This window comes from Lissotriton vulgaris, chromosome 3_1, assembly GCF_964263255.1.
Source record: "Lissotriton vulgaris chromosome 3_1, aLisVul1.2, whole genome shotgun sequence".
Taxonomy (NCBI): domain Eukaryota; kingdom Metazoa; phylum Chordata; class Amphibia; order Caudata; family Salamandridae; genus Lissotriton; species Lissotriton vulgaris.
This window is the reverse complement of record NC_141689.1, coordinates 504,189,448-504,212,275: the sequence shown is the minus strand read 5'-3', so window position 1 is coordinate 504,212,275 and position 22,828 is coordinate 504,189,448.

Below are 22,828 nucleotides of genomic sequence, written 5' to 3'. Positions count from 1 at the left end.
TGGTTTTTACAGTGAATTTCATTGGTTTTTTAAAAGCTAATTATATATATATATATATATATATACAGTGGGGTGAGCCTCCCACAGCGGAGGGCGAGGCGGCGTGCAGGGGAAGGGTGTCAAAGTGCCCAGGCACCAACAATAGCAGAGGGGTGGGAGGAGGCCGAGCACGAGTCGGTCAGGTGCGAAGTCCGGGGGAGGGGGGGAGGCCCACGGGAGGGCTCGAGCGCAAGGTTAGACGCCCCATAGTGTCATGGGGCTGAGGATCGAAGTTGGCGTAACAAGAGGGGAGGGGCTGGTTCCTGGGGGCAAGGACTCAGCAGAAGGTAAAGAGTGGGGGGGGGCATTCGCCACAAGTGCAGGATGGCATGCGAAGGCTAAATACATTCAAGGAGAACCCGTCCCTGCGCAGCGGCTAGCAAACAAACACAGTGCGGGAGCCTCCAAGGCCACAGCTGCAGAGAGGGCGCGGGCACCTGGGGAAGAAAGTGCAGACTCCGCAATACAATTGTGCAGGAAGGTTCTTGCTTAGGTGTTGGTGGTGCCTCCATGCACTGCATGGGTGTGAACATCGTGCATGGTGCTGGGCGGAGGGGGGAACGTTGTATGATAGGATATGTGGACTCGTGGCAGGCAACAAGGTGCACAAAAGCGTGGACAGAGTGCTTTGATAAAAGTGCTGGATGGACTGGGCCGAGGCACGCGGGGTGCCAGGCGGCTAAGCCTGCAGACTTGAATGGGCCAGACTGGAGTTGTTCTTGTCCGGCAGGCTTTTCTTGAGTACAACAGGGCATGTATATAGCTCTTCGCCCGGTTTACATGGCATATAAGGTAGTCAGTAAACGCCCCCTGCGTAACTTAGATACGGATAAAGGACTTGCCCCCGAATGCCTTGACTGCTGTAGGGGGTGATGTGCATCGAAAGTGCCGAGCGAGGTAGCTCCGAAGGGCGGTAATGGAGGTCCGATAGAGGGTACAGCGTCGTTAAGCCCAGATGCGCTGTCCCTGTGAAATTGCACCGTGGGTTTGGGCCGAACAGGGGAGAGCGCTTATACTGTATGCCCTTCCACCCAAGATTCCACTCCTCCTCCCGGCAGTAAGAGCGCAATGAACAACAAATTAAAGTCCGAAGAATGGTTTTCAGGAGGGTGAATTGGTGGCGGGTATGACAGTGGCAAGAGTAATGGAAGGGATAACACGAAGTTGAACTAAGGAGGCCTAGAATGTCCGGCGCGGTCCCGGTGAAATTCAGGCGGGTTTGGGCAGGGGGAGGGTGGCAGGGTGCATGAGGAACGGGCGGGGGACGGTAAGGGCGTCACAAGGTAGGGGGCGGGACGGGGTGGCCAGGGAAGACACAGCGTAGGTGGTTACTGACAGGAGGTAGGGAAGGAGCAAAGGAAAGGAATTTGTAGAAGGAGGAGAGCAGGGAGGGCCACCGAGGGCAAGGGCTGGTGAAGGGGGGAGGGGGGGGGGTTTGCGCGGAGACCGCTACACCAGGCATGGCAGGGAGTGGCAGATAAGGGGAGTAAACACAGATCGGCAGTTGAAGTGAGCACAATGGTGGATAGAGAAGGGAGTGTGTAACGCGGATGTGCTGGGGGAATATGACGACTTTGTGCAAATTGAACGAAACTCCTTCCGAGTTAATAAAGTACATAAGACAGTTCACTCTATAAAGATTACATATGTGAGATGCTGCTTGACACAACTGATACGCTGGCTACCGTTAGTATCTTGTGTTTTCGTTGGTTACAGTATTGCTGCAGATGCTCAGTAACATTGGGTATGGTGTTTAAGAGTTAAGGTTTGGGTTTTAATGCGCTTTGTAGCATTTGGTACGTTTCAAGCATTGTAATGTCAAATGAATAAATGAAGGTGTGATGAGAAGTGCGCATTCGTCGGGGGGGGGTGAGGGCGGGGGCTGGGCAGCCCTAGAAGCAGTGGGGGCGCTGTTTTTCGAAGGGAGGGCTCGGGAGATGGCAAAAGGTGGATGGGCGCAGGGCGGGCGGCGGCAGGGTCCCGGACTGCGGGGATCAAAAGAAAGATATGCGGGAGGGCTGATAGGAATGACGGAGCGTGGACAAAAGTCAGGGGGATATTTGTTTGTGCATTTTGTGTGGCGCGGACTTTGCCCGGGGTGTCAGGGCGCTTCACGAAAGGGGGCAGGGGTGAAATATAGTGAGAAAGATTGCAAAGGAGCAGATTGCGAAGGCATACGTTACGTTACATAAGGTAGCGGTGTCAATTGTGAGCAAATAAAATACATGAAGTGGTAAAAATTGTGAACAAGCAATAAATGCAAGAGGTATTAAAGGTAATGTTGACAATTGTGGGCGGACGGAATACGTGAGGTAGTAAAAAATGTGAGGGGCCAAAAGTGCATTAGGTGGTAAGGGGCGGGTGCACTTACAGGAGAAAAAGGCTCGAAGGCTCTACGGCTAGACGGTGATTGCAGTCTCAAGGGATCGGATGGGTATGCAAGGGCTGCTGGCAGAGGGCGTAGTGCGGCTACACGGAGATGTAGCGTCATGCGAGTTGAGGACGATGGGGGGGGTGGTAGGGCACAAATAACGGAACAGGGGGGATGGGAGACGGTAAGGGCACCAAAGGTAAGGGGCGTAGTGGGGCACCAACGCAGGCAGCCAAGGAAGTCACAGCGTAGGGGGTGGTGACAGGAGGGAGGGAATCAGCAAAGGAAAGGAATGTGTAAGGTGAGAACATGGAGGGCCGCCGATGGTGCTAAGGGCTGGCAAATTGGGGAGGAGGGGGCGGAGGCTGCCCAACAAGAGAGCGGCAGATAAGGGGGGGGGCGAAGGGTGCAGGAAAGGAGTTTGCCCCCCCCTCCCCCGGTAAGTGGGCATGGGTCAGCGCAGTGGATAGTTAGGAGGTTCAGGTGGGAATGGTGAAGGACAGACCTCGGCCGCGCAATAGAGTGAAGATCCCACTCCTGGCATCTGCGGGGCAAGGATAAATAAAATATATAAATAAATAAATACGAGATGCGCGGCAATATACCAGAGTGCGGACGGGAGAGGGGTGGCGAGGTGCGCATCCTGTGGTGGGGGCATGGCTCAACGCTTCAATGCTCTGCTAGAGTCTCGTGCGGCACATACGAGGACGGGGGCCCAGGGGTACGAAATGTCTGGTCTGGTCGTTAAGAAGGGACTAGAGCAGGCGGCTGTCAACACGTGGGTTACAGGCCGCGGCTGCGAGCATCCACGGAGTCAAGAATGTATAAGGGGTGGAAGGCGGATGTCGCGCAAGATGGACCAGGGCTTCTAGGGTGTCTAGCGAAAGGATAAATAGGGGAAGTAGGGGGAGGGGGATCAGAGAGGGGAGCTGCCACCGGGGTGCCGAGTTGGATATGCCAGGAGCAGTGGTTTCGGGGGGGGGGGGGTTGCGGTCGGAGGGATAGGCGTCGTGCACGGGCCCTTCATCCTTCCGGGGCAGATTGGGAGGAAGTTCAGTGCTGCGGGCGCAGGGGGGGGTCAATGCGGGGTCGCAAGGTGCAAACAGCGGCAGAAGGGAGGAGAGCGATACAAGGAAGGGTAGGAGAGAGGGGCGACTGTCCGGGGCTGGAGGGAGGGGCGACTGCTGCGCAACATGGAGGGGGAAGGTTGCAGTGACCTGGGGGTGGCGTTTATACTGATGCGGACGGAAAGACAGGGAGGGGTGTTGCGGAGTCGGTGGTTTTTAATTATGCGATGTTAGACAGCAATTTTATATAGCGCGAACGTTGCCCGAAGGGGTCGGAGCGATTAATGAAGGCGGCGGAAATGATATAAGAGACATTAAAAGGGAGCGAATAGAGAGAGATACGTTACGGGCACTGGTGAGCGCGCAGGCTGGGCCTCGGGTGATTCGGAGTGATGAGTTGTCTGGGGGGCGGGGTTAACATGTGAGGCGCTATACAGCGCAGCGGAACGTTAGGGGAGAAACTGGTGAGCGGCGAGGTGCGCGAGAATGGAAGAGACAGGCGCGCTGCGCTGTAGGGACGAAAGAGACCAGCGCGCGCTGAGGGCAGGCGAAGGCGTGCGAGGGGGACAGGTGAGATGCGCTTGCGCGCCCTTTTCGTTTCTTCACGATTTAGATATTAATTCCTGGTGGTGAGAGGTCGCACGGTGAATGTTAACTAGCCTCGCACTGCCACAGGCACTCTCCCCCTCAACCCGTCGCTCATTCCTTCCACACTTCAGCAGCCCCAAAAGCTCTCAGTTAACGGCGCATTGCCGGCCGGCCGCGCTGGGATTGGCCGGCCGGCCCCAGCACTTCCGGGTCACCGCGAGCAGCGCGGCGGCCCGTTTTCAGGCAGGCAGGCGGGGACAAAAACGAGCTGGGCAGTCAGCCGCAGATGGCGCTTCACTTGCAGGTGGCAGGGCTCCCTCCCATCACGGGAGCCCTGCCCGCCCCCTCGCGGCAGGGGCGGGCATTTCCAGCCGGCCGCGCTGGGATTGGCCGGCCGGCCCCAGCACTTCCGGGTCGCCGTGGGCAGCGCGGCGGCCCGATTTCAGGCAGGCAGGCGGGGACAGTGCGCGCACGCGTGCGCGATTATAGATATATAATTGATTTTAAATGCAATTTTCTCAGCAAATACTGGACGGATTTACACCATTTAAAGAAAAGCGTAATCTGCGAACCAGTCTCTTCCATTTTACCAAATTTCAAATAATTCCGTTCAGCCATTCGAGCTGTAGCCGAGTCTAAAGGTCCTATGGAAATTAACATGGGGAAAACACGTTTTGGGACCCCCCTTTTTTCTCAGCCCCCACTTGACGAATCCCCCCCAAACTTTCAGGGAAGGAGCGGAGAGGAGCGAGCCATCTTCTTTGCGAAGATTCATGAACCAGCGCAAAAGTTATTCCCAATAGAATGTTGGGGATTTCCTATGGAAACTAGGTCCTAACTATATATACCTACTGGCTACCGCCAGTAGGTAATATATATATATATATATATATATATATATATATATATATATATATATATATATATATATATATATATATATATTATATATACACACAAACACACAGATATATATATATATATACACACACACACATACAGATATATATATATATATATATATATATATATATATATATATATATATATATATATTTACCACAATCCCTCGTTGCCAATGATGATGTTGCTGTTTCTTGAAAAAAACAATCATTTATTGTCAGCTGACAACTGTTGGGCGCATTTCGCCTGCCCTGCAGGCTTGCTCACTAACAAAGTACATAACGTTTTCAACCATTTTTAAACATTTTGACATGCCGTGTCATGTGACAACTACATTTAAAGTGCATCAGACAACAGACTCATAGTTTTTGCTTCGTTACACCATGCAACGGTCATGCTTTAACAAGACACAACGCTGGGTCAAGACAATACACTATCTTACTGGCCTCATAAATATCAACAAAATAATCGCGATATATAACAATTCAACAAAAGTATATACATGTAATATTGTTGCATACATCAAACGTTCCAATATAGCCCATCTGGGCATTTGAATTCATTGCAGTTTACATTGCTTGCCATTGTTTTGAGATGCTATAATCATTTATCAATAGTATAGTTTGTTTATAATCCTGCCCAAGTGAGCATTCACCACCCACAAGATTTTATACTGTTGTGCACTATAGTGCAAAAGTGCTAATGACCTAACAATTATTAAAACAAATAATATACAAACTATGTTACATATATACGAAAACAGTTAAAAACCCAGAGAAATTCCAAAAAGACTCACTGTAGACTAATATTTCTAAAGATGCCTATTGAGGTCTTTCTCCATATTAAGGCCTCCCGGGGATTTAGTATCGAGTTAAATTATATAACTCTTTTCTAACCTTCTTCATTTTTCCCATGATTTCCACCTCTTATGTTTTGTGGGACAGCATCTAATACAAAATATATTAATCCTTGTTCATTTTTGAAATATCATGCCACTGGTACAATCTAGCTCCATTCTTGATAGCTCTTTGATGTGGAAGAACTTGATTGTGTACTGGTAAGATTGTACTGCCCACGTACTTCAAGCCACAAGGGCATTGAAGCACGTAGACAGCACAATCTGTCTTGCAGGGGAATTGGCCTTTAATTTTATTTTCTCTTGTGGAAAGTCCTGATTTATATGTGGTAGTGTCTTTCCCATGGATACACGCTTTACATTTGGTGTATTTAATAAAGCCTTCTTTTTTCCCTAGCCATGTACTGTTTTTCATCTTGCCTTTCGGTAAAGGTGCCAAATTACTCACTAGCATTTGTTTGAATGATTTTACCCGCCTAAACGTTATTAGAGGTCTCTTTTATACCATTTTATTTAGCTCTGGGTCGTTGCCAGTGTTTGGATAAAATATGTCTGACATTTTGATGTTGATTGTTATACGTAGTGATCATCGTACACTGGTTTTTGTTGTCACTTTCCAATTTTTTCTTTGTGTTACTTTTGTTAAACAGAATCTCTTCTCTAGGTTTTCTTTCTGCTTTAAAAATGGCTGACTTAATGCATTGCTCGGAATATCCTCTGGATTTTAAACGTCTTTCTAGACTGTTTAGTTCTTTTTTACAACTCTCATGATTACTACAGTTACGAATAGTTTGTAAAGATTCTCCATAGGGGATGTTTCTGAATAAATTGAGAGGATGGCAACTTGTTGCAGGCAACAGTGTATTTTCCTCTGTAGGTTTTCTGTACAGCGTAGTCTCTGATTTGCCATATATATATATCGATTGTTCAACAATGGCCCAAAAGCATTCAAAGGGCGCACTCGCAGCAGTTACCAGCAGGTTCTTTATTAAGGGAAAGTCAGCATCTCCAATTAAGGTGAGTTCATCGCCGATTCGTTTCGAGGACAAGCCTCTTCATCATGGGCATTGAATGCTTTCGGGTCATTATTGAACAATATTTATATACTAACTTTGAGTATATACAAGCGTGAATAGACTTATTTCAATTTGTATGCAAATTAAAGCTCAAGAAATACTTCTTCAATCTAAATAGCAGAAAAGATAGGACGGACACCCAAGATGATGAGAACTCAGTAGTATTAACTTTATCAGACAAAACATTACTGAATGATTTGCTAGAAATACAACAAGAGTAACACAGTGAAGGATGGTCCAATGTGATAGGACAAAATGATCTAAGCAAGATTCGATCTCCATTCAAACCCAAATCCACATTTACCCCGCTTATGCCAAAGGATGGCATTGATATCTTTGCGGAAAACGTAATCAAGGATTTAAAAACTTTGGCAACGGAGAGCAGCAAGGAATTTTCCAAAACGCACAATGCCAATAGGACCATCTACAACAACACCATAGAGAGAATCAAAAAACAACAGGATATCGTGGTCAGATGTCTGACAAAGGGGGAAATGTTGTCCTATGGCCCCTAAAATACTATAATGCAGAGGCACAAACACAACTTGGGGACAGAGAATGCTATAGCCGCATAGCACAAATCTGTCTAGTAGGTATCAAAGAAAAATACCACAAAACACTCTATGAATGGAGAAGAAACGGTCTAATCACAAAAACAGAACTGGAATACCTCAAAATTGACTACCATGTGACCCCTCAGTTATACCTGATCCCTGAAATCCACAAATCATCCAACCAACCAGGAAGACCGATAATTGCAGCAATTGGGGGATTGTTTGAAAATACTTCACGTTATATTGACTAGTTCCTTTAACCACTAGTATGTGAAATACCTTCCCACCTGAAAGACACTGGGCATTTCCTCACTAAAATCTGTGACATCAGTTGGCAAGATGATTTTGTTCTTATGACATTGGATGTCAATTCGCTCTACACGAGCATCAGGCATGTGGATGGATTGAATGCCCTAAAACACTTTTTGGAGAAAAAGCCAGCAGATAATCATGACCATTCCCTGATGTTACTCCAAATGGCAGAAAGGTGCCTGGACAATAATGTGTTTATTTTTCATAAACTGTACTATAAACAACTGAGGGGGACTGCCATGGGTACTTGCTTCACCCCCAGCTATGCTAATTTGCATATGGGCTGGTGGGTGGAGCAAGTACTCATGGCAGAGTATGAGAGCGTCATGAAGGAAAATGTGGTGTTGTATGTACGGTATATTGATGACATTTTTGTCCTGTGGCAGGGGACAATTGAAAGTGCATAAAGGTTCTGTAGAGAACTTAACAAAAACAGCCTCAACCTATCATTTACTAGCCACACAAGCAAAGACCCCATGCAGTTCCTAGACATAGATTTGTATGTTGAGCACAATCACCTAGAGTCCAGAACCTACAGGAAACTCACTGTAGGTAATGCAATTTTGCATTCGGATAGTTTTCACCCTGGAAATGTCAAGGAAGGAATACCATTTGCAGAATGCCTCAGGATGAGGCGCAACTGCAGTACAGAAAGAGGGCTAGACAGGTCAACCAAAGAACGTTTCGACAGGCTGGAAAAAAGAGGATATAAGTCTGAAACCTTGACCAAGGCCAGAAGTAGAAGTGAGTCAATACCAAGAAAAGATCTACTGTTTAAAGATAAAGCAGCGAAGATGAAAAATACTGAGACAATTGACACCCCCAGGGGTCCCTGCCAATGCTGCTTGTCTGACCTTTGCGCCCCTGACGCCAGTCTGCCACATCAGCCCACGGGGGGCTGCAACTGCTGTTACCGCCGCGGCCGCCAGGTACACGCAGGGAGAGGCACCCGGGATTCAGTTTCCCAGAGTCCCCGGGGCGCACAATTACTGTGCCATTGTTTTGCACCAAGAGGCGCAACTTAACCCCTGCAGGGCTCCGGCATCGCGGGTCCCTGCCAACGCTGCTTGTCTGACCTTTGCTCCCCTGACGCCAGCCTGCCACATCAGCCAACGGGGGGCTGCAACTGCCACTACCGCCGCAGCCGCCAGCTACACGTGGGGAGAGGCGCCCGGACTCAGTTTCCCAGAGTCCCCGGGGCGCACAATTACCACGCCATTATTTTGCGCCAGGAGGTGCTACTTAACCCCTGCAGGGCTCCCACAGCACGGGTCCCTGCCAACGCTGCTTGTCTGACCTCTGCTCCCCTGACGCCAGCCTGCCACATCAGCCCACGGGGGCTGCAACTGCTGCTACCGCCGCGGCCGCCAGCTATACGCAGGGAGAGGCACCCGGGATTCAGTTTCCCAGAGTCCCCGGGGCGCACAATTACTGTGCCATTGTTTTGCACCAAGAGGCGCAACTTAACCCCTGCAGGGCTCTGGCATCGCGGGTCCCTGCCAACGCTGCTTGTCTGACCTTTGCTCCCCTGACGCCAGCCTGCCACATCAGCCCACGGGGGGCTGCAACTGCCACTACCGCCGCAGCCGCCAGCTACACATGGGGAGAGGCACCCGGGTCTTAGTTTCCCAGAGTCCCCGGGGCGCAGAATTACCGCGCCATCGTTTTGCGGCAGGAGGCGCTACTTAACCCCTGCAGGGCTCCCGCAGCGCGGGACGCGCTCGGGCGCTGCCCGGGCCATGGGCGGGCCTGTCCGCACCCGTCTTAGCCAGGAGGAGACTGGGCTGGGCCACGTTCCTTTCATTTTCACCATCGACAGGAGTGGACCTGCGGGCGGACTTGGTTAGTGACTTTTCCTTGTGTGGTTGGATACATTTCAAAACGGGACTATTATCCTTGTTGTTAAAAAGATTAGAGTTTTACTTGTAACAGGTGTTAGACAAGGCGTGGTCATGACTACAAAATGCAATTTGGCGGGCCAGAGGGCAGGGGGGGGGGTTGCAGGCACACTGGATGCTTTTTTAATTAGGGCAGAATCAGTCTTACAGCATGAGATACTCCTTACTGAAAAAAAACTTTCTTTAGGTCTCTACGCTGAGCACAAAAGATCCTCCCTGTGGGCTATAAGAATGGCTAAATCACCAATGGGAGCTATTCAACCACCCAGTCTTATAAACACAGAGCCCATTAAAAATCTTATTGTAAATCCTCAAGGTTCTATGGTGGAGATGACGCACAGGCTGACCCTGGAGCAGGTGGGTGAGCCTGATGTCCGTGTTGTGGAGGATATCAGCTCCCAAAGACTATCCACACATGGTGATACGCCCGGCCCCACGGAGGAGCCCAGTAATCCCCCGATTCAAGCCCCACCGTGTGCTTATGCCCAATCCACTCGCTCTACTGAGCGTGTGGCTGCCCAGGAAGATAGAGTTACTAGGCCCAAGAGACCAGCAAGGGAAAGCACTGGTATGGAGGGTGGGCCAGGGGAACCACTGGTGAAACGAACTAGGGGCGGCTTAGCAACAAGAGATAAAAATAAGGACAAAGGGAAAACAAAGCATCATAAAGGAAAATCGCCCAGACCTTTTGAGCCCGGTATGTCTCCATCTACTAACCACAATGTGATTGATCTAGGGGATAAAGTGGAAAATCAGGCTTTTCGGGAACATATGGAATATTAATTTTAACCATACTAGCTCCATTTTGGACGAGGTTAGGGGCCATAGAAGAAAAAGTTGCGCATATGGTAAAAAATTCCGATGTAAGGAGCAACATAGACACACTGAACACAGTAGTGGAGGAACGCACATTAAGAACAGGCTTGGGAAGTTGTGCACTTGGAGCTAAACAAAATAAAGTTTTGCCCGGGTTCGGTGCAGATAATGTGAGCGGAACAATGCACATTCCAAACCTCTCAACACAGGATGTAGGTTCAAATTCTGGTGGGCAGCTCTTAAGACCTAATATAAATCCTCAGGGCGGGGAACGGCAACCTGTCACATCTTGCCTAGTACCCCATTATATGCAAAACCCAAGGGAATTGTTAGGAGCATCAACTGCCCCACCAGTCGGTTCGGGAAGGGGGGGTTAAAATATAATAAATGAGGCAACAAATAATGTGTTGTTTAAACCGTCGCAAGATGTCATTGATCTCCCACCTGCGGCATGTCCCCTTGTTGTAGTCTTGTCTGGCGTCCCCCCATTGATATCGGGTCAATCCGAATCTTGGGCACAGTTAAAAAATAAAACTGTGGACTGGTTGGCCAAACATAAAGGTTTCAGGTATTCTATGGCCAAGAACATCTTGATGGACTGCAGAGATGCATGGCTAGGCAAATCGCAAAAAAGGATAGGGGGGATTGTGTTATTATTAATTTTCAAAGTCCTGCAGTGGCTCAAATGATCTTTAAAGCCCAATATCATCACTTCTCCCCTAATGCCTCTATTGAGGCGCTCCCACTAGGATATTTCTACAGGCCACCGTTGAGTTATCCAGGGGAGCAAATCCCCCCACTAGCAGTGTCCAATAGATTTCATGATCTGTCCATTTTAGATGAGCAGGGATGACTGGAAACTAACCATGTCCATATGGAGGATCTGTCAGTTAAGGGGACTTTAGATGAAAATGAGACCCCATCTTTAATGTATAGTTCCAGCTTGGCGGGATAACACCAGATTGTTGAGCCTAATCAAACAACGCTGGCTGATATTGAGCCAATCTCAACGGGGCAGACTGCACATTTGCCTGAGCTGAAAATACTCTCATGGTGTTGTAGATGATTCTAGGACTCTAGTAAGTATTCCCTATTTTATGCCCTTATGTGGTTATATCAAATCATACCCTTATACAGGCATAAGAATCATACCCATGTTAAGACATAGCAAATGTAGTCCAAATATGGCAAGGCTACTCCCATAGACTCCTCGAAAGCACAACGTGTACTTAAACAAACCAAGCCTCCAGCAGCCCGGGAATTCCCCCTGCTTCTGTATTGATTTGTCCTAGAACTCCTGGAGTCCTGAAAGAACTGCGAGTTCTTAGTGACGTCTTATGTCCAACCTTACGTCAAACTCGGCACCTTCCAGGTATAAATATACCAGCATCTGCCTTAAGCAACACACGGTGGTTTGGAGCAGATTGGCTATCTACTTGCCCAACGCCCTGCTGATGAGAGTGCCGAAGGAAGCCGACCCTCCCATTGACGCACTGAGAGAGACCCTGTCTTTTCTCCTGCCGAGAAATCCAGGTCCAGTGTTTTCCAGTCACCTTTGCGGGTTGCTGGGAAATCGAGTCCTGAGAGAGAGATACAAGACCTTTGGATGTGGCCCCAGCGCTCGGCTGACGCCAGAACTGTTATAAAAGATTTGCGAGTCTTTATCGGCACATACGCAATTGGCATGCTACATTCTGACCAGGGTCCTGTGTTTAGCTCTCGAGCTTACAAGGAGGCCACAACCAGCTTGGGCATTGCATTGCGGTACTCTAGTCCATTCCATCCTGATGGAAATGCTGTAGTGGAGAGAAAAAACCGTGACATAAAGCAATCTATAACAGCGAGGGTATTAGGTTCGGGTGATGGGTGGGTCAAACATCTAATAAGTGTCAAACATAGTCTTAATAATCTGCCAAGAAATTCTCTGGGTGGAATCACTCCGTATGAACTTTTATTTGGTAAAAGAATAATAATCGAAGATCTCGATTGTCAAACTTCAGTGGTGGAACAAAAAACGTTTGATATCAAAGATCGTTTGGCTCTTTTACAGGACTTGAATGTAACGGGAAGAAGTCTAAGTAACACAAAGCTAAAGCCAATGGCCACTGAAGAAAAACCACCTGTCCCAGCAAGACCTGTCTGGATTCCAAAGATTGGGGATCTGGTCAGAGAAAAGATTGCGGTAAAGAAGGAATTTGGGCCATCTTACAGAAAAGCAGTACCTGTCTTAGCCATCAGCGGAACAAGATCAGTCGTACTACGGCCCTTTGCTGGTAAAAGGGAAAACAGAGTTGTCTCAATCGACCTGGTAAAACCACAACCATGTGGCCAATAATAAGTAGTAGGCCCAGTGGACTCCCAAGAAGTAGCAGAAGACCAAACCTTGCTACAATCCAAGAGGTTCACACTAAGAGACTAATCACATTTAATAAGCCTGCAGAGAATAAAAAAGGACTATGCAACAAAGCCATGGAACTTGTGCCTCTTGAAAACCAAATTGCAACAGTTCGACACGAAATGCCTGTCTACAATGATGTAGCCTCGGACTATACAAATATGAAAAAGGAAGAAGCAACTACAAAGATTAATAACAACCCTGATGCCATCCAAACAATTGACAGAACTGCATCTGGCTACTTCATCAATTTCGATGACTTTTCTGATGATCCTAGTGAACATGAAGACACGCCAGCAAACAAAACTTTCAAAGACAAAATTACAAGAACTCTTTCATCAACTTGGGGAAACATATCTGATTTCACCGTGGATTGAATTGTGGATTGTGGTAGGTGTACTTTTCCTCCTGCTCTGGCTCATTTTAATTCTAAGCTTGGGAAGAATGATTGATGGAAAATACAGTACAATGGACACAGCAAGTCAGAACATCAACTTGGTTCTAAAACCTCACAGATCATCTCACATTGAAAAAAGAGAACTATCATCAGTGAACATCACAGCCATTCCTATACCTGGTGGTGTAGCGTGGGGCACTACTGATTACGACATCTATGGCCCGGTTGAACTCTTGAAATTTCTACATCAATTCAAGATTTCTTTAAGTGACTTTGTATCACCTAGTACTTTCTCTGATGATTGGGACTTTGAAAATATTAACAATATGAAGTCAGATTTTGAAATGTCAGCTAAATATACAGAACATGATTATTTACAAGGTTCATCAAATTATGAAGACATGTATTGCTATAATCATTATGGGCATCTCTATTTGCATAAATCAGCAAATCCTAGAAATGTTTTAATGTATAATCAATGGGAACATTGTCCAACTCAGCCGAAAGGCAGCTCAAAAACATTTTATGAAAAATTCCCATACTTTTCAGGATTTAATATCACTGGTCCAGAAACGTTTTATTTTAAAATTATGAATAAGACAGGAATGAAAAACATGTTGACAAATACTAAACTGATTTATTCTGAAAAATGTTATGAAAAAATGTCTACGTTTGGTTTTGATTTTTAGAAAAACAACCTTGAGACAAAAACAGTTTAGGGTACAAAAGAATGGCAGGTACAAGGTTTAGAATAATTATTCAGAGCCTGCATGATCCCAGAACAAATAATATTCCTGAATGACACCATTCAACAAACAACCTCTCTTGGCCTAGCCAGGATAAAAGACTTGAACAAACCGTCTATACCAAAACCCATACCTGATAGTAACAGCACTACAGAAGTGGAGATAGACGTATCCCATATTTTAAAACATAACAGAACAGTTCCTAATTGGAACAAATGGTTGATCTGGCCCACAGACACTAATAACTGTCAAGATAGATTCCTGAACAAAGTACAGGGGTTCAAACAGAATAGGCCAGACGCAAGATATTCCCAGAGACAAATCCAGGGATAATAACAACATATAGTGTAGGAAAACTATGCCTCGAATGGCTACAGAAATCCTCACTACCTGAAATTAAGAAACACTTGACTTTACTTAAAGAAGGTGCTGACTTGCGAGATTTCATACTGGGACCTCAAACAGGGTCAAAAACGTTTCATATACGCTGGTATATACGCAGCTTACAATGAAGCTTGGAAAATAACACAAATTGAAACTGCAGTAAAAATACGAGAAATTGATCGTATTAATTTGGAAAAATCACTTTCTGTAGTGGACAATGGGTTAACGACTCTGTCCTCCAGAATTTATTCACTGGACAGCATTGCATCATCTGCTATTGATATAATAGAACAGGATATGCTAATGTTACAACATGGCCAGTCCCAATTACGTTCTATTGTACAGTTAGGCTGGACGTTACAAAATCTGTGTTCAGGCTACATGCCATGGCGTCTGATAAACACAATGTCATTACGTATTATCTATAACCTTACTGATAAACAAATCTCTTTGGCACAAAGAGGGGCAGACTATGCAGTGCTGAGCATTGAAAAACTAGAAAGATTACCATTGACAGTCTCCAAAAGACCTGTCATGAATGGATAATACATGGCACCATTACAATTCCGATAACGACTTTTCAGTTTCAATATTGCCAAAAGTATATACCAGCAGGCCTGTATGAAAGGTTGGGTAAAGGGTACATCAAGTCAACCTGGAACTTACCTTACACACATAGATGTTGGAGTGGGGGCAAGAAAGAGGTATTCCTTAGTGGTAACAACTATAAAAATTCACTAAGCGATACACTTCTGTGTCAAGGAATTAACTTACACGGAGCCTGCGAAGGTTCATCAAGTAACCTTTCATGCCACCTGCACGGCACCCCTGCTACACATATAGATCCTTTTTTCAGACAGCTTTCCAACTTCAGCTACGTTCTCATAAGTGACCACAGCTGTTGTGGCATGGTGCCAGGAACAGCCTATCTCGTGAGCGGTACTTCCAGGGTCACTTGTTGTATGCAAGTATTGTATCCAAACAACAAGCTAGACATGAAGGCAGCAATATGGCCTTCTTTGAATATCTCTTCTATTCGAATTGATACTTTAAGCAGAATGAAGTCTATTCTTTTACAAACAGCTGTGCCTTTAACCTCGTCTAGAGAAACGTATGACCTGCAAGTTGCAAGGACAGCAGCAGAGATACATACATTATTATCAACAAATTGCCCCGTACATTTCGTAGAAATGTTAAGCCAAATCTTAAACATGTCTGATACCAGTGGCATCGCACATGTATTTAAGACAATTTTTTTGGGACTGTTAGCACCCTTTGAAGCAGTCCTGAGCATCTTCCCGAATTTCATGCACTTTGTGTTCGGTGGCCTGCCTCCCATCTTGGGACTCGTAGTAGGAATCTTATTTTTGTTCCTTCTGCTCCGACCTGGCAAGTCAAGTCACAGAAAAAATTCAGGCTACAATGGAAGACACGATCCTAGCAATACAATACCGAGAGCGGATTAGTAAAGTCCTCGGCTTGGTTCGGCTAAGAGATATGAATACTACTTGGTTTCATTCATTCAGACCAATCTGGCAAGATTGCATCTTACCTGTTCTACGATGCCTGCTATGCGGAGAAGAATGCGTGTTGGATGTCTGTCTTACACTTCCATCAGCAGTACCTATGGATGTCGATACTTTGCTTGATTCCGTAACGGCTCATGCAATGTGTTGTCCCTAGCAGCTACCCATTCTGATGACGGCATTCGTTGAGACCTCACCATTATGATTAGGTGGCAGTGAGGTACGAGATGAAAGCGGCACGCAGGTACAACCTTGTGTGAACATTGCTGATCCAGATAACGCTGACGGTAATTGAATCTCACATATGCACTATTTCCACTTTTTCGGAAATGGCCCAACTTTCACCTACTGTTGTAGACAAATTTTTTGCCAGCCTATCTGAATTAATGCTCTCTCCTAACAACGAGAATAACCTTTGAAAATACAAGCACACAGTGTTCCCTGAACTCAGAATTCGGCCTTCAGTTTTGGTAAACAGAACCTAAAAAACTTTGGAACTATTTTTTCCCCGGAGAGTGAAATTGATTTTTTCCAGTTCCCAAAATATTTACCTTTTTGGCACATGATATTCTGCTTAAAGTAGAACTATTCTTACAGAACAAGATTTCTATTTTAGAAACTCTAGAGACAATATTTATACTTAGTCTCTAGCACATGTACAGTCTTGTATAACTATGTGATGAAATGGTCTCGACCTTCTCTTCTGTATTAAGAGCCATTTCATAAATGTAAATTTCGTGATTCATTCAGTCAACATTCTAAATGTACAATAAATGTATTATCTGAATGAAACCACTGCTTGAAAACGTACAGTATAATACTCATTTTTTCGTGTATATACCATTTCAAATGCATTTTATGTATTTTGGGGTGGGATAGTAAACACATGCTTAGATTTGCTTATACATTGCTTAGTATTTAGTAATGATGGGCATTATACGTGGAGTGGGTGTTGTAGATGATTCTAGGACTCTAGTCAGTATTCCCGATTTAATACCCTTATGTGGTTATACCAAATCATACCCTTATACAGGCGTAAGAATCATACCCATATTAAGACATAGCCAATGCAGTCCAAATACAGCAAGGCTACTCCCATAGACTCCTAGAAAGAACAACGTGTTCTTAAACAAACCAAGCCTCCAGCAGCCCGGGAATTCCCCCTGCTTCTGTATTGATTTGTCCTAGAACTCCTGGAGTCCTGAAAGAACTGCGAGTTCTTAGTGATGTCTTATGTCCAACCTTACGTCATACTCGGCACCTTCCAGGTATAAATATACCAGCATCTGCCATAAGCAACACACAGTGGTTTGGAGCAGATCGGCTATCTACTTGCCCGACGCCCTGCTGATGCGAGTGCCGAAGGAAGCCGACCCTCCCATTGACGCACTGAGAGAGACGCTGTCTTTTCTCCTGCCGAGAATTCCAGCTCCAGTGTTTTCCGGTCACCCTTGCGGGTTGCTGGGAAATCGAGTTCTGAGATAGAGATACAAGACCTCCTTCATTCTATAATGAAGCATAGCCGTCTGAAACTGAACTCAGACAAAACAGAAGTCCTCATCTTAGGCACCTCCCCCTCCGCCTGGGATGACTCTTGGTGGCCAGAAGCCCTTGGAAAAGCACCCATCCCGACAGACCACGCACGGAACCTGGGCGTCATCCTGGACTCCTCACTCTCGATGACCAGACAAGTCAACGCCGTCTCATCATCATGTTTCAACATTCTTCGCATGCTCAAAAAAACATTTAGCTGGATCCCCACCGAAACTAGAAAAACGGTCACCCATGCACTAGTCACGAGCCGCCTGGACTACGGAAACACTCTATACGCCGGTACCACAGCAAAACTCCAGAAAAAACTCCAACGCATCCAAAACGCTTCAGCCAGGCTCATACTAGACATCCCGCGTAAAGAACACATCTCTGAGCACCTGAAAAACCTCCACTGGCTCCCTGTAAATAAGAGGATTACTTTCCGCCTCCTAACCCACGCACACAAAGCACTTTACGAACTTGGGCCCGAATGCCTCAACACACGACTGTCCTTCTACACCCCCTCCCGTCAGCTGCGATCCTCCAACCAAGCCCTCGCCACTGTACCTCGCATCAACAAAACCACCATGGGAGGTAGATCCTTCTCCTACCTGGCAGCCAAAACATGGAACTCACTTCCCACTCACCTTCGACTTACTCAGAACCACCCGGCATTCAGAAAGCAACTTAAAACTTGGATATTCGACAAGTAACTCCCCACCCTTCCCCTAGCGCCTTGAGACCCTATGGGTATGTAGCGCGCTATATAAATTTCTTGACTTGACTTGACATAACCAAGGTACGGAGCTGATTAGACCCACAGAGAATTCTTGATTCAGATTCTTGGCAAAAACTGTAACTCATCTACTCCTTCCCTGTACTAGGCTTAGGTTAGGTACACTGGGGTAGGCGTATCTTAGAAACACCAGTTGAGTAAGTTTAGTCATTATTTTACCGTTGTATGTATTTTATCCATTTGAAGTATCTTATGACTTAGAAATCATATAAATGCTTTTACAGCATTATTTCATAATACTCATTTTACTGTATGCACTTTACTTTATGACAAGTATTGCAATTGTAGCAATTCACTTCTCTTGCATGAGAAAGTAGACTGCTCAATAAATAACCCTTTTATTGAAAACGCCCGTCTCTCTATTTCTCTGCACTTCTCTGATGATATACTCCTTATTCTGGGGAGCCAAGTTGTCATGTTTATGCGGTTGTCAGAAACTAATCCCTTCTTGTCTATTCAGGAAAGTTAATACCTTCCTGTTCACTCAAGAAAGTTTCTAGTGACCTCTGAGCTAGCTGGCATTTCATAATTAAGTCTAACATATTCAATAGAGACCTAGTCGACCTCAGTCCTACGTCTACACTATCGTTTATGTTATTCCAATGCGCAGAGCCTATTGGGACTATAGGAACTACACTACAATGGAATATTGCCGGCATTCGGTTCAAAAGGGGGGACACGAACTGGGAGTCTTTCCTCTCAATACATCACATTATCGCCTTGCAGGAAACTTGGGATTGTGATAACACTTACTTCTTGGATGGGTACTGTTCTTTTAGTAAACATGCCACTCCATCCATGGGCAGATCGAGGGGGTACTACTACTATTGATCAGCCCTAAATATTATGACAGTTAAACATACAGGTGAAAACTTACCAGCCCTTGTGTTAGTACATTTTTATAATTCTTTTACAAGGTTGGATGATCTTGAGCACTTAAATGCTCTGGCTACCTTTTTAGATGACTATGAGGCCAATAATGATGCGCCCTCCCATCTACTGATCCTTGGTGATTTTAATATTCACTTCTGTTCCTTCAATTGTATGTTAGGTTTAGAGGAGGAGCATGGCCCGCCGGGGCCAACCCACTTTGAGCATACAAAGTCAGGGGTTTTTCTAGAGAGTTTTTTATGTGCTTATAATTTGTTTTGCCCTGTACAGTCGGAAACCCTTCCTCCTATTCCCACATACACCGGGCAGGCAGGGCCGGACTGGGAACTGAAAGCAGCCCTGGCAAATTTTGCCAGACCAGCCCCCGTCCGGCGAGCCCGACCGTTAATAGTTTTGTCATTGCTCTATGGCAGAGACATGTTTTTGGCGTCCCTTCCAAGTAGATTGTAACCCTGATGTATCAATATTTCACAGCCCTAATCCATTGAAAGGTTACCTGCTCCCAAGTTGGGTTGTAACTGATTCACATGGAGGAAAAGCCCCTCTTTAATCCCTTCCTCTTTGTGAATTCTGAAAAGTTTCAGGGAGAATAGGTAGTGGTCCATGGGACCACTGCCACCTCTCAGTGAAACTTTTTATGAGAAGAAAGGATTTTGTTTAAACGGGCTGCACTTAAAAAAAAAATCTTTATTTAAACATAATCACAGACATGGTGGTTTGCTTACCCTTTCAGGCCACCATCCCTGTAATTGTGCCCAATCGCATGGTGGTGTACATTGTGACTGCCCTAATGAATATTAACTAGGCAGTTCGTTCTGTGATCAGTTCGTTCTGTGATCCCGCTGCGATTGAGCATTTTGTGAGCTGACCTATTTGTACATAGGTCGGTTTGCAGAATACTATTCCAATAACAAACAATTGCTGCACAATTTTCTACCACTATTTGGAAAATGGAATAATTGTAGAGAAAGAAGGGGAACCATAGTCTTGGATCTGTCTGCTTGGGGTTAAAGTTCATCTGGTTTCATCCAGGACCCTTCCTTCTACAGGACGTTGGGAATTGCCAAGAGGGAGTCTTAAATTACAGATATGCAGCATCAGCATTTCATCCAGCTTTGAAGAGGTGGAGCCCGCCTCCAGGCAGAGGGTCCATTTTTACTGAAAGAGATGGAATGCTCTGATGCTGTAGAACAGCATACTTTTTAAGTTGTAGGGCGGGCTTCCAGGGAGTAATTTACTTTTACAAAGTATTGACCAACTTTATTTTGCCTGTAGAATATCTGCTAAGAAATCATAAATGTTTCCTATTGTCAGAGGGTGCGGAAAATGATGGGACCCACCTGCAGAATATGATGAAGGCCTCCACGTCCCTCATAACTCCCAGATATTCCTTGACATTGGGCTGAATGGGGCCCACTTGGAGGGATGTGGCCCCTTGGAACGTTGGAAGCTCCCAGTGCTGCAAGGGCCTGTGTTACGCCCCTACCTATTGTTAAAAGTGCTCTTAACAACCAGGAAGTAGACTATTTACAACCTGATGCCATCAACACATCACGCAGGCCATTCGCCACATGGAGATACTTTGCTTTGCAGCAGTATTGCTCTTGGCAGACCAACAATGACCTGTACATTTCAGTCGTTTTGTATAGCACAGGCATGGTCATGGTCATAGGGCATTAGAGTGCTTGACAAGAAAATCCCAAAGGTACATGTAACTTGTCTCATAATAAAATATGAATGTGCCAAAACAACAGATACATACAGACTGAACTGAAGGCCACAACGCTAGGAGTTTACGTGTGGTGGATCCTGCCAATTGCTCACCACAGCGCTGTAGCGCTAGGATGCCTCAGGGTAGCTATCGCCCTCTACAAATCCTCTTTCCATTCCATTCCATTCCACATAGTAATAAACAAGAATTTTCAATGCAATGGGTCTCGCATTTGCGAGCGTTTAAGCTATTGGCATTGTAAATGCCAATGCCTTTTTTGTGTGTTTTTTTAAAAGCAACACATATATAAAAGGCCTTATTTTTAATGCCAGGAGCTGAAACTCTCGCAAATGGGAGAGCACTGTAATGGTTGCCGCGCCCCTATTTTTTAGACGCTGCCTGCATATTCAGGTTACAATGAGCAGCATATAAGTAAAGGAGTGCGGCCAACAAAGTGAAAACAACTATGGTGCTTTCACCCTAAGTGAAAAAAAAAATATTTTCAAAAGCTTCTGTAGCGTGGCAGCTACAGTGAAAGCGGCCCGCTGGTAATTAAATAATTAAATAAGCGCAGCCGTTAATGTGAAAGAGGACCATGGGATATATTACACAATTAAATAAGAGCAGCCACTATAGTTAAAGTGGACCACCCTGTAATTTGAATAATTACATTACTTTAAAATAAAAAGGGGCGGGTGCTGTGATGTCTTGGGAGGAATAGGGGAAGAGCATTAAAGAAAATAGTGCTCACCGACTTATAAAGCAGACCATGTATCAACACCAGTAAAAGGTCCAGTTGTTATGGGAGTTAACAAATGCAGACAAGGCGGTATCAAGGGCGAACTAACAAGCCTATTAACAACTCCGACGCCAGCGTTTAAGAAGGACAATGACACACACCAATTAAAAATATGTCCGGAGACTGGGTGAGGCTTCAAAGCCATACTTCACTACTGCATGTCTCGCAGCAGCACATGAGCTGCCCAGGCTCGACCTAAAAAGGAACGTTGAAACAGGTCCTTACCATGCCCTATATACATGACCTGACCTCCAGCAAAAACATATGGTGCCTAGAGGTAGTAGTGCTGGGACCATTTTTTTGAGTAGGGGATGCTGCCATTAATGTTATGCCACTGAAATTAGAGATTTTGTGAAAACACAAAGCGCTACATAAAGGACAAGTGTAGCAAATGAGCCACGTAGATTCGGCAGGAGTAGGGTAACGTTGTAGTATGTGTCCAGAGTGCATTTTGAAACACATTGTCCCAAATGTAGGAGTAAGGCATGAAGTAGCACGGTAATGCCAAATACAGAGAGTACATTTTACATGGAAAAGTTCCTTTGAAATGGCTATTACATGTGCATCGAGCATGTAGTTTTACTGCTATACGTAAGTCACACAAACAACAACTTGTTGAAATTTGTTTTCTGAGCATATTTATCGCACAAGTAAAGTGTTTGTTTTGATTTATTAAACTCTTTGTAACCATCACAATTCAGAATTCGATATATTTTGAATTACTGTAAAGTTAATTTACAAGTACTTTAATTTTGTTGTGTGTTGGAAAACTTTTGACATAATGTAGACTTCTGTTTTCACACTCTCTGTACCCCACGAAGATTGTCTCTTTATTGTAAAATTCACTTACTTTGCAGTAAGAGAAGGGCAAAGTAAATGCCTATTTCCTTATCAAAAAACGTTAAGGAATAATTTGTCAGAAGACAAAGCCTAGCATTTCACCTTTGTCTTCAAACACTACAAGATAATAACAAAATTGAAAGGCCTCATCATTAATAGTAATACTATTAATCCATATGTGTAAAGCACAAACATACCACCCTTTAAGTGTTCATGGCCCTGGGGACCCTTGGGGTGATTAAGTGAGCTATTACCCTGTCTCACATGATGATGATCTGTCGCCCGCTATCGAACCGTGGTCCCTGTGCTCCGGAGTCAGCCTCTCTGGCT